The sequence below is a fragment of the Nanorana parkeri genome, unplaced genomic scaffold, assembly GCF_000935625.1.
Source record: "Nanorana parkeri isolate BGI_ZX_2015 unplaced genomic scaffold, ASM93562v1 scaffold1361, whole genome shotgun sequence".
NCBI classification, from domain to species: Eukaryota; Metazoa; Chordata; class Amphibia; order Anura; family Dicroglossidae; genus Nanorana; species Nanorana parkeri.
The window spans coordinates 276,978-289,122 of NW_017307629.1; the positions used below are offsets into that span (position 1 = coordinate 276,978).

General features: G+C 42.8%; 1 protein-coding gene across 2 annotated transcripts in view; it reads right to left on the reverse strand.

The window, feature by feature from the left end:
* Positions 1-9,284, reverse strand: part of TLK1 (tousled like kinase 1) — a 136,908-nt gene extending 127,624 nt beyond the window's left edge. For both annotated transcript variants that reach the window (XM_018569579.1, XM_018569578.1), the window contains exon 1: positions 9,226-9,284. The gene's annotated coding sequence lies outside the window, so the exon portion shown is untranslated. The remainder of the gene's footprint in view (positions 1-9,225) is intronic.
* Positions 9,285-12,145: the final 2,861 nt, after the last annotated feature.

The window sequence follows — 12,145 nt, forward strand, 5'->3', positions numbered from 1 at the left end:
TTAAATAAACTACTTTCTGTGCTTATCACTAATCCTGTATTAATTAAAGTTAAAACAATATGCAAAGCTGCTACACTTGAACATTAATGTGTCACCAGCTCCAATATTAATACAGTGTAGCACTAAACATATAAATAAATACCATAAAGAAAACAATATTTATAAAGATATCATCCAAGAAAACTGTTCCAACCAATACGAATGTCAATGCAGTTAGTGCATGGTAAGGCACAATAGGTGCATTGTGTGATAGGGTGTGTTACGACCCATTCACACATAGAGTGGTGGCCAACGTTTTACTGCACTGGATCAACGCAGGTCACCGCTAGGTTCAATAGAGCGATGATCTGCCTTTTAATGCACCAGATCAATGTAGGTCACCACTAGGACACATAGAAAACAATTGTTTCTATGTGTCCCATTCACATGACAACGTGGGTGTGGAAAAAATGCCAACATGCCGCATTTTTTCGCACTACAGTGGATGTCTCTGCAGGTCGCCACACATTGCATCACACTGCTGTGTGGTACCTGAATGGAGTGTACACATTGTACATGCCACATAAAGTTTTTTTTTAAAAAGGAAAAATGTAAACAGTGATAGCTCCACCAGTGTGTGTGATCGTATAATGCGCACTGTCAGAGCTGCCCACTAAAATGTAGCGTTGTAGCAGATGGGATATGGGTCTGCTAAGGCATGCTCAAATGTGAACAAACCCTTAAAGGGACAACTTTGGTGAAGTAGCATTGGCCTTTGCAATCCCTGTGCTTGTAATCTGTCAAGCACAGGGGATTCACAAGGCAGCATGCATATATAATTACTAGGTAAATGTTATAATAATAGTTCAAAAATGTGAAGAGACTAAAAACATGCCATAGTTTTCCTTTAGCAGACCTTGTTTCAGCATACATGGGGGTAATACCACACTGTGACATTTCGCTACTGCTGCCATATATTGCATTGAAACAAATCACATACGTATAGAGAGCCCTGTGGGGTTTTGCCTTCTTTGTGCTTTGCCTGTCCACTCTGGAAAACTGCTCAAATTCCTGCTCACCTAAATTACAGAATACACTGTAGGCCACTTTGGGCTCAGTGCCCGCTGTGAATTCTGCTGCAGGGGGAACAGAGAACATAACACTAGATGTTGATCTTTAAAGGGAATATTTGCTGGCGCAGCAGAATTTCAAAACCTCTCCATGATCATAGCTGGTGAAGATTCAGCAGAGGTATTCTTATTTCACATGGTAATGTTAACCCAAATCATTCTGTAGGTTTATGCAGAATATCTGGAAGCCATCAGAAATAAAGATAATTAGGACATAATCAGCGCCAAATGAAGAATATAAACAGACGCACAGTGCTCATGTATCAAGAAAACAAAGAGGAAACTTTGTAAACACGTATTTGTATCACACTTCCCACATCATGAAGCCGAGAACTGGGACATTTGAAAGCTGAACTCTGTTCTACCTGTCAAAGCATCTGCAACTCTGTTCAGCCAGTCTTGAGCTCCAGATACGAAGATATAAAGACAGATTCAGGTACATACACTAGCTGCATGCAAAATACATTTCATGATTTCATTAATAGATAACTAGATTAAATGGCGTATTTATACCTCCCAGAAGTTCATCCTTAAAGGTGAATGCTAAGCAGATATAAAAGTCATACATTTTTGAGGCTCTGTGTTCAATAATACATGATTAAATTAATTTAATGCAAGCAGTATAAGTACCTAAATTTGACTTGGTATAAGCCTCTCAGAGCTCTGGGAGAAGGAGTAGAAGTACAAAGAGCCAATTACAAAGTGCTGACAGGTAAAATGGTGATATAATGAAATACGAGAGATGAGCTCATGGCTGCGCATTTCTTCTTCACTGTCCAGTAACAGGTTGTGGGCGGGTCCATGACACCTGAGTTCAGATGAAGTGGGTTGAATGATAAAATAGAGGACATCTAGTGGCAGAAAAGAAGTAGAGCTCTGTATTGAATGCGATTACTGCAAAACAAGTGGCTCTTTAAAACATATCTTTTCATGGGCTATTTTTTCTTATTTTTGTCTGGAGTTATGCCTTAAGAGCTCATTCAGATGGGCGTGCACGCCTGCAAAATAACCTGATCCCAGAAGTGTACAGGTGCTGCTTATAACTGCACGCAGCAGCCTGTTCTTCCCAGTGGGAGGACGCGGCTGCATGCAATTTCACATGGTCACACGAACACCAGAACCTGCACATCCGGGTACATCCGGACCTACACAGATGTGCAGAGTTAGGACGGGTCCGGTCTCCGCCATTTGTTGACATTTGTTAAAATCTAAAAAATTAAAAAAGAAAAATACCTAACACTCACCCTTTAAAGGATTGCATTACTGAAAGACTTTAAATATAATCATATATGCCCGACTACGTACTATGTTCATTTTACACTTTAAGAGGAATGTTTATTATGTAGAAAAGTACAAAGTGCATCCATAGCACTGTCAATTAACAGTGTTACAGAAGCAGCGTATATGGATTTATACATTGAAAAATAATGGGGGGAATCAAAACGGGAGCAGAAGAATCTGCAAAAGTTGCCTATGGCAACCAATCAGCTTCTCTCTTCAGTTTCTTCAGTTATGGTTTCAAGATGAAAGGTGGATGCTGATTGGTTTCTATGGGCAACTAACTGCTCCAGATTCTGTCTGCTCCAGTTTTTATAAATTCCACTCCATGTATCTTTAAAAACTCATGTTTACATATCAGTACAAAAGGTCTTCATCCATATTAAGGGCCGGTGTTGAAGGGCTTTGGGTTGTTGATATCAGACCCTTAAAGGTGCCCATTCACCTTACAACCATCGCAAGACTTTTGTCTTGCGATGGTTGTAAGCTAATTAAAAGCTCGTACGATCTGCCCACCTTGGACAGGCAGATCGTTACTGCAATCATCGAAAGACAAATGCTGAACTGGCAGTGTGCGCTTGCGCACACCAGCCCGTTCGGCATTTGTCTTACGAGTATGCCACAACCCCGCCGACAATCGTACGATTCTCGGCGGGTTTCGAAACATGTTCGTAAGACAAAAGACGTGCGACCTTACAGTAGAAACGGTCGCACGCCTTGCATACACCTGCCAATTATCGTACGATAATCGCCAGGTGTATGGGCACCTTTAGACCCTCCTGTGATCATTCAGAATTCATTGACAGGTACATTTGACCTGCAGTTGGCCTCTTTTTGACTTTGTGCTTCAAGCTGCTTTTCCATTGCCATAGATTTGTTTGGATAGAGAAGCACAAACGTCCACAAGAACAAAAGTCCATTGATACCTGGACCTTTTGGCAGAAATTCTAACTGTGGATGGCCCTGCCACCTGTCACTGTTCATGTATTCGGACATCCGCAGTTATCGGCTGTCAGAATACAATAGCAGCAGTGGGATTCATCCACTCTGTTTAGCGTTGGGTGGAGGAATCTGGTTTTTTCTCTAAGCTAGCAGGCTGAATGAAGAAAATCTGTTAGTGTACAGCCAGCCTAAACTGACACTAAACTCAGGAGTTATATCTTAAAAACACATTCAAGTACCTTAACTATTTAAAAAAATTATTTGTGTGTAACTCAGCTGTAGATCCTCAAATCATCTCCGAATTGGTGCTGACACTGTCCTTCCTTCTGGAGGGGGGCTACTTTTGTTGCCCATGGTCCCTGTGTGTGTTGTAAAGTAGCCACCACCCCATGCTCACTCCCGTGATAAATTACAATCTCAATACAAATTAGTAAACTAAACATGAGATTGTGGTCCATCACAGGAGTGAGCTTGGAGCGGTGACTACTTTACAACACACACAGAGACCATGGGGAACAAAAGTAGCCCCCCTCCAGAAGGAAGGAGAGTGTCAGCACCAATTCAGAGATGATTGGAGGATCTACAGCCGAGTGATACACAAATAAGATACAGTTTTATTAATAGTTAGAGTACTAGAATGTGTTTTTAAGATTTATCTTTTGAGTTCAGTGTCACATTAAGGGACAGTTTATAAAGCTGTTTTGACCTAAATGTTCTGGAGAGGCTGAATCATAGCCTTAGGTCATTACAGATAAGGGGCTGTTAAAATAAGGTAGAGATATATGATCCCATACATCACTAGCGAACCAGCCATTAAAAAAAACCGAACCTGTAGTTTTAGTACAGTTATCCTTTTAAATAAGCGATCAGTAAAGCAAAAGGTTCCAACATGACTATAATTAAGGCTGTTATTTCATAAACATGAAGATTACAGTCTACTATATATTCTGAATTTGACAAATTAAAAGGCACTACAATTACTGTCCTGTTTAATCTTAAAGCTGGACTCCACACATATAACAGAACAGTTACCTAAGGCTTTGTAATTCTGTGCAGCCACTTTTGTGACGCAGCAACCATTGCCAGACTCTACATCCAGATGAGCATACGCCAGCAGCAGTACATCTTGGTAAAGTACATATTCCCAGCCAGCTCTCTGTTCTCTCCTCCTGCTCACGGTCAGCACATGTGAATGCAGCAGAACCTTATTGCCATGCCCTCTCCCAGTCTAAATGGTGCTTTACTGGGCTAATGGTATGACCAATAGAAATATAAATGCTAGTTCTATATAAAAATACAATTAAAATCCCCACCAAGCAGAATATACTAGCCTTTGCCTACTACCACACAGCTCCATTTGGCCGCTGGAGCAAACTGAAATACTCAGCCCCACCCATGTGACAATGACAGAGGACTCATAATTGGCCCATCACTATCACATGGGATTGAGCAGGGAGTGTATAACCCTGTGTATGCTCTGACAAGTTGGTTTGGAGTTTAAAAAGGATTTTGTTTTCCTGGTCCCAGTGGCTGAACACATTGTTGCAGAACCAAGAAATGGTGGAGATGAGGGAGAGTTAGGTTACCCTATTCGCCCCGTATAATTAATGCATAACTGCATTAATATTTGCTTATATATATATATATATATATATATATATATAGGGTACAATGTGTACATTGTTAAAAATTTGGACATTTATCACATTTTCTGACAAAATGACAGCAAATTAAGACCAGCATATGTTGCATATGTTGCTGTGTTAAATGGATATTGGGAATTTTTTTATCTATACAAACAGCAACATGGCAGGTACAAAAATGATCACCACAACTTAGACAATATCCAACTTATCAGAAAACTATTCCTGCAGACAGACAAACATTTCTCTAGACATGCAGCAAAAAAAGTCTAAAATCTATCTGCTACAGTTCAAAAGAAATGACCAATTCCTTAACCCTTTGTTAGGACAGACAGTATTCAAATCTAGTTTACAACCGATAATGAGACCTGCCACACAATACAGACAGGGTTCATTATGGTGAACATTAACTCCCTAACCCCCTCTTTAACATTATATAGCCGGGGAAAAAAATACTTCATTTTTAGAGTTTTCAGAAAAGAGTACATTTAAGCAGCACTTTTTAAAGGATAAGTTCAACTTTTGCAAAAATTAAAGAAATGCATAAATAATAATATATAAAAAAATATGCATCTCTTTAATATTTGCATTCAGGCCTGGAAAGCATTGCAAGTGTGATCACTCAATCACAGCTGCAAAGCCCAGGCTTCTGCACATTCTCTCCCAGGCAGCGCTCGCACTGAGGTAGGGAGTTTCAGTTAGGAGAGATGGTGAAGGATGGCTGGACTTCAAACTGCATTAAATCACCTCATACAGCATTCAGCCGTCCTCCCTCTAGGTAGATGCGGGAATATGGGCAGCATGTAATTTTTGCAAAAGGTGAACTTATCCTTTAAATATTTTTTTAAAGGCATGTTATGTGAATTGGAACAAGTATAAAGTAGCAGTTACCCAATTTTGGTTGCAAAAGTAATAATAGTAATATATACTAAGTTCTGTGTATTTCTTTCTATTACCAAGGAAGCTCTAAAAAGTGAGATAGTCAGGATTCAGAGTGGCAGGCAGTGCTAATGGCACCCATTCAGACATCTCTGTTGCATTTGAATACCACGTGCGCATTAATGTGCAGCATTTCATGGGTGATAACAGTTTTGGGCATTAACATCCAGGGGGGTAGATACTAAGAATGTAATTGCAACTCATATTAACACAGAGTTGACTTTATTTCCTTCATGTTTGTTCCAAGTCACTTGCTCTGAATGTGGTCAAGTGTCACAATTAAACCCAGTTAACTAGCAATTTTTATAAGGAGGTCAGCAATGTCAGCCTACAGGTGTCTTCCAGCAAAGGTTTCCTTTAAAGTGTACATAAACCCTAAACCTATTTTTCAGAATGTTGGCATCATCCCTCTGTGTATACAGATTTCATACATCAGTCATTATTTTTGTGCATCCGATTTGATAGACCAACTGAAGTTGCTTGCACAGCAGGCTGACAATGCTGCTCCTAATTAGCAGGCAGTGGCTAAAGGTGCCCATACACCTTACGATTATCGGACGAAACTTTTCGTCCGATGATCGAATAGTCGTACGATTTTCGTACGGCAGCCCCATCCTGCCCCGATGATCGCAAGAATCATTTAGCCGTAATTAACCAAAAGCACCTGGGACGAAATGCGGTAATTGATTTGCCGTATTTTCGTTAGCGCAAGCGCAGTGTACATCGTACGACTTTTGACGGACGGAAACGCCAGCAACCTTACGGCAATCGTACGATCTAGCAAAGTTTTCAAACATGCTTGACCGTCAAAAGTCGTACGATTGTACAGTAATGTCGGTCGGACACTGCAATGCACACATACGATTATCGGAAGAAAAGTCGATTGCATACGATTATCGTCCGATAATCGTAAGGTGTATGGGCACCTTAAGGCTGGGCACACACCTTACAACCATCGCAAGACTTTTGTCGTTATCGTACGGACAAGCCACAAACCCGCCAAACGTCGTACGATGCTCGGCGGGTTTTCGAACATGTCCGTAAGTTCAAAGTCGTGCGACCTTACAGTAGTAGAGGTCGCATGGCTTCCACACACCTTACGATAATCGTACGATCGCGGGATTTCCCGCGATTATCGTACGATTTTCGTAAGGTGTGTGGGGACCTTATAGCTGGCCATACACCTTACAACCATCGCAAAGACTTTTGTCTTGCGATGGTTGTCAGGTAATTAAAAAAACGTACGATCTGCCCATCTTGGACAGGCAGATCGTACTTGCGATCATCGCAAGCCCACCCTGCTGAGGGGCGGGCTTCCGATGACTGCAATGCTGAACGGGCAGTGTGCGCTTGCGCACACCGGCCCTTGCGGCATTTGTCTTACGAGCAGGCCACAAACCCGCCGACAATCGTATGATTCTCGGCGGGTTTTCGGGCCTGCTCGTAAGACAAAAGACGTGCGACCTTACAGTAGAAACTTCCATACACCTGCCGATTATCGTACAATCGCGGGATTTCCCGAGATTAGCGTACGATAATCGGCAGGTGTATGGGCACCTTTAGCGTTGTCAGCCTACAATAGGAAGCACTGTTACTGCCAGGATCTCCAGGCTTTGCAAGAGATTCACACACAAAAAATACTTATGAAAACTGTATACAATGCGACACAATGTCAAACATACTTGAAAATAGATTTTGGGTTTACATAAACTGTAGAGACAGTGGCAACCTTTATACCTCTACAGAATATAATTTTCTCTAAATCTACATTATGATTAATGGTAGGCTCCAGATGCAAGTCTGGCACCCCTAGCTGTTTAGCAGACACAGCATATGATTAAACTGGCTGCTGCCTCTATTCACTTTATATCCACATTAACTATACCCATCTCCCACCCAGCTGCACTAACAGTTACCTCCTTCCTCACCTGTCAATCATAGTAACAAATGAGGCTATGGGCCAGGGAGCTTGAGCAGTCAATGGGGGGGGGGCTTGTCCCTTCACAACAGGGGTTGTCCAATGACCTATCATAATGTGTTACTGGCTTACAGGTTACATAGCTCTTTTTAAATTTAGACCTGGCGGAAATCCACCAGCCACTTAAGCTACAGTAACAAGGGCGCCAGGTGTTTCCTGAAGTTAATGGGAGCTGTATGGTTCAACGGGAGAGAATTGAACTGTAATTCACAGCGGAGAATAAAAATTCTAATTCACACCAAGTGATGAAAAACTGCTTAGATATATGAAATCATATCTGAATGGTGAACCATATTCATTTAACTCTTTCATGTCTACTAACGCAGCCAACTGAAAGTGGGTGAGAACAGAAATGTGATAGTCATGTCATGAGCAGTAGTTTCATTGATTTCTTTGGCTTTACAAACTGATATTTTATATATTAATAGTTACAAAAGCAGCTTACCGTGCCATCTGTTAGATGGTTGTGTAAAACAAATGTTGCTTCTTTTGGTTGGCTAGCATAAGCAAAGTCTATTTTCTGTAGTGTGTGAGCATAGGCGTGGCCATGCATCAATTGCATGATGATGTAAGCGTCACTTGCGATAATCAAAGGCTGCATTCACATGGGGGCTTATGCTACGCTCAGGGATCTTGCGGGACAATAATCTATCCTGAACCCCAATTGTTCAGATGCCGCCGCTGTGCTCATTCACGTTAATGACAATGGCAGTCCTCATGTAATCATATATGGTATGATTATCTGCGGTGCAGGATACATGATTGTTTCTGAATGCATCTATCTTGCTGGACAATAATCTATTCCGAACCGCAAGTAATTGTTCAGATGCCACCGCTTTGCCCATTTACGTAAATGACAGTGGCAGTCCTCATGTAATCGTATATGGTCAAGTGACTGTTATCTCATGTCTATGCAGGCCTGCATTTACAATTTGGCACAGTAGGCCTGTGTCTATAGGCAGCAGACATAAAGAGGTGACTTTTCACTCTTATTGGCCATTTTTTCCCATCATTTGTATAAATAGTAATCTTATGTAAGCTTATGTACAGAATGTCACGATATTCTAAAATATTTTATTGTATTTCTTAAATAAAATGATCCTAGCAGGGCGGGAATGTTGCTCTGGGTGCCAAAGGCTGCAGGTCTACAGGCTCCAGTGAGGAAAATCCAGGCCTGTGTCGATAACTTTACTGTTCCCTTTGTGCCCCCAGGCCCGGAGATGTTCTGCTGCAAGTTTTGGGAACACTTTGCCCTTTTGAAATCTGCACACAAAGCTCCATCAGCTATAATCACACCACCTGTATTTACCTCAGGACTGCAACTCTCCTCTTCTCTTCAGGGTGGCCAGTCATTCAGCCAGCATCGCTCACAGCATAGGGGTCTTTGTATTACTGAATGGAAACTGCAGGGAAGATGACAGAACAGTAGCAATGAGTAGGTCATGTGTAGGAATGGGGGTCAGCAGGTGAAGTCAATTACTGTTGCAGCAGCTGGGGTCACAATCCAGGCCTCTTACGTTTTATCCCAGTAACTGCTATGCCAGTTAAAATCCCTTTTACTGCATCTGAAAGCATAACGCGTTGAAGGTGTATATAACCCCAAGGGCAAAAATGTAATATATTGCAGTGGTGGCTACATTGGTTTTCCTTTTTATAGACTTTATTTTCTCCCTGTGATCCTGCCAGCAAAACACTTCCTGTCTAAAGGTGCCCATACACTTTACAAAAGTCTTGCGAGGGTTGTAAAGTACTTAAAAAAACATACGATCTGCCCATCTTGGACAGGCAGATCGTACTTGCGATCATCGCAAGCCCGCCCCCATGACGGGCGAGCTTGCGATGACTGCAATGAGTGGCGGGCTTCCGATGACTGCAAACGCGTGCGCACACTGGCACCGTTCGGTAGTTGTCGAACAAGCAGGCCACTAACTCGCCCAGAATCGTACGGCTCCCGGTGGGTTTTCCAGCCTGCTTGTTCGACGGAAGACGTGCGACCGTACAGCAGAAACGGTTGCACGCTTTCCATACACTGCACGATCCTCGTACGATCGCGGGATTTCCCGCGATTCTCGTACGAGAATCGTGCAGTGTATGGGCACCTTTAGAGTGACAACATTCAATCACAGTACTGTATCTATGGAAAAGCAGCATAGTCATCCTAGGACAGGAGTTTGTTGGGAATACCTCCCTCTTTTTTCATCTCCATAACATGGGGGAGGAGTCCTGTGATCCAGATAGGTAAGCCGGGCAAGGCTGATCATACTGCTTGGGACTTCACTGCAGAAGCACAGTGCACATGTGATTATCGAACAGATATTACAAAACACTTCCAATGGTATATTTAACAGACCAAAAAGGAGCCAATATAAGAAGTTCCTTGCAAGGGTTTACATACATTTTAATGCATGAGCAAATATGGCTGCTGCATGTACATACAGTATGTAAGTGCAAACCTTAAGGTATAAGCGCACTTTACATTTGTGGACTAATCTGGGAAATGCCCACCTTGCCCTCTGACTGATTGACTGAATTGAAGCCGTGTGATACTAATCCCAGAAAACTTTTTTTAAAAACAAAAAACTTTGTTTAAAATATCACTATGATACAATTATTCATATTCATTTCAAGGGGTACCAACAAATTTGTGTAGGCCATTTTTGACTAGCTTTGTAAAATGTGTATCTTGCCATACTTTCTTTGCTTTAGGCCCCTTTCACACAGGGTGCTTGTCAGTTCTGATCACCAAGGGATCTTTGCACATATCACCCGTGTCCAGGGCCGGTACTAGACTATTTTGCGCCCTAGGCAAGATAAGCTACTTGCACCTCCCCTCCCGTGGCGCAACCCCCAATCCCCGCGCAGCCCCATTCTCCTGCGGGTTAGCTTCTGCAGGCAACAGGTGGATGTAATTTAATTTGAAATAGCCAATAGCAGACTGGCTATTGAAGCCCCACCCACTGAGCAGAGGAGCGAACCTGAGAGAGAAAGTTGTCTCTCAGTTATGCTCCTCTGCTCAGTGGGCAGTTGCAATAGCCAGCCTGCTATTGGCTTTTGCAATTTGAAATAGATGGGGGCGCCATGGGGGGTGAATGGTCAAGGCTGCCCCCTAGGCAGCAGTGCGCCCTAGACGGCTGCCTAGTTTGCTAGTGGCAGCACCGGCCCTGCCCGTGTCCATCCAGTTTTTCCCACCATCTTGCAGTGGAAGAAAAAACTGAACTTATCAGACCCATGTCAGGTCTAAGGGGAGTTGGAAGTAAACGTACATGAGTCCGTTTACATCAGATCCACCATGATCAGGTCCACCAAAACAGAACTCTGTTCCATTTGGTTTTCAGGACCTGGATAGAGTCAGGGGTAATTGGACGCAAATGTGCGCACGTCTGTTAGATCCGAATGCCCATAGAGTAAAGGTGCCCATACACTGTATGATTCTCGTACGAGAATCGCGGGAAATCCCGCGATCGTACGAGAATCGTACAGTGTATGGAAGGCGTGCGACCGTTTCTACTGTACGGCCGCACTTCTTCTGTCGAACAAGCAGGCTTGAAAACCCGCCGAGAATCGTACGATTCGCGGCGGGTTACAGCGGGGCGGGCTTTCGATGATCGCAAGTAGAATCTGTCCGTCCAAGATGGGCAGATCGTACGAGCTTTCAATGAGCTTACGACCATCGCAAGACACCTTGCGATGGTCGTAAGGTGTATGGGCACCTTTACATTGGGTTTCCAATCAAATCCACCTTAAAAACCGACAGGTGAACACGATCGAGATTCCCATTTGAAGCCAGGTAAACCCGGTTTTGCGGACCAGATCTGGAACGCGGTGCATTGCATTTTGTTGCGTTTTTGCTGCATTTTTACCACAATTTTGCCGCGTTCTGGAGCGGTTTTTATTTTAAGCTCAAGTGCTGTGCAATGCGTTCCAGTGCGTTTGTATGCGGTTTTGATGCGTTCCAGTGCATTCCAGACCAGAGAAAATGAGACAAGCAGTATTTATTTTTGTCTTGTTCCGGAACAGACTGCGCTGGCGTAAACACAGCCCAGGCATACCATAAGGATACATTGGGATGCTTTTTTGTCTTTTTTTTTTGTTAACAAACTGTTTTGGTCTCAACATCATCCAGACATGGTGTGAACAAGCCCTCAAAGGGGTTTTACTCTATGACATACCAAAGGCATGTGGGTATTCATGAGACAATTGCTTTTAATTTTTAGGAGGAGTGAAGCATTGCCACACAACAAATGTAATACCACTTT